Source organism: Solanum pennellii, chromosome 3 (assembly GCF_001406875.1).
Source record: "Solanum pennellii chromosome 3, SPENNV200".
In the NCBI taxonomy this organism is placed as follows: Eukaryota; Viridiplantae; Streptophyta; class Magnoliopsida; order Solanales; family Solanaceae; genus Solanum; species Solanum pennellii.
This window is the reverse complement of record NC_028639.1, coordinates 5276570-5278014: the sequence shown is the minus strand read 5'-3', so window position 1 is coordinate 5278014 and position 1445 is coordinate 5276570.

Here is a 1445-nt window from a genome sequence, read left to right as displayed (position 1 = left end):
TATATATATAGATATATATTCTGATAGTATCAAAGAGGAAGAAACCGTATTTCAGTGAAAGCACTAGTCAATTATTGTTTGATATCATCACTATATATATAAAACTAGAGGGCAGTTGGGTAATTAGTTTGGGTTGAGGGTTCAATCAGTATAAATATATGAACAAATTACGCGGATAAACAAGTATAGGTAATTAACTAACATAACTATTGTTTAAATTAATTACCACTCTCAACTTAATTTTAGTTATAACACATATACAAATACAAATTATACACATATAAAAGTATATAACAGATATACAAATACAATTCGCCTCTCCACTCTCTTTCCTTTGTCGCTCGCCTCTCCTCCACCCTCTGCTGATCTTGCTTGCCTCTCTCCTCTCTCTAAAATGAAGCTATGAATCGTAATTAGCAAACTTTAGCTAATGAACTCAATTGAAATTATTTTAGTGACTATTTACGAAAGTTTTCTGACTTTGATAAATAATTAGCAAGCACTAGCTAGTAATTCCAATGTCCTTATTTCTCTTGATAAATTTTATGCTCACTCAATACCTTCACATAAATTATGATAAAGGGAGTATATTTAAGTTAAATGAGAAAATGAAAATCCAACCAAAATAAATATTTTTAAAATGGCCACACTGAGACAATTTTTTTTTTTGATAAAACATGGTGTGGGTCCAGTAATATGAAGAACAGAACCACTAAAAAAGTATCACTTTTGGTGATTCAAGTTTGTTAGATTTCATGATGTTGCATTGTTGATAACCTTTTGAGATGGAACCTTCTAAGACTACTAAATTCCCACTTTTGTTTTTTTTTATCATATTACCAAGAACCTCTTAGTAATTTATCAGATTGTAATAAAGTGATAAATATTTTTTAATTGAAATTAAATTTTTTTAAAATATAAAATTACTTTTATTAGAAATTACATTATTTTTAATATAAAACTCTCTCGTATATACAAATCATGTACTATCAAACTTCTTTATAACAATATTTCACTATAATGTTTGAATTCTTATTAGAATCTATTTGTCATTATTATATTTTATTTCTTTCTAACATCATTCTACCATTAAATATATAGCAGCGATATTCATTATAGCAGCACATTCTTTATAAAACTATCTTTCCATCTAGCTATTTATATTCAAATATTATGTATAAAAATAAAATATTAAATTATTTATGATACACGTCATTTATATCTCGCATATATAATAATCAAATACGAATATCTACAAGAAAAAATATACATTTATATATACACATATATTATGGTCATAATTTCACAAGAAAAAACTATTGGCATTTATCTTTTTTACCATCATACTCTTTCTATTTATTTTTTCTTAGTTATAAATAAATTCATTTTTCTTGAAATATCTAAACGTCAAATATCAATATACACATATAATAGCACATTATTAT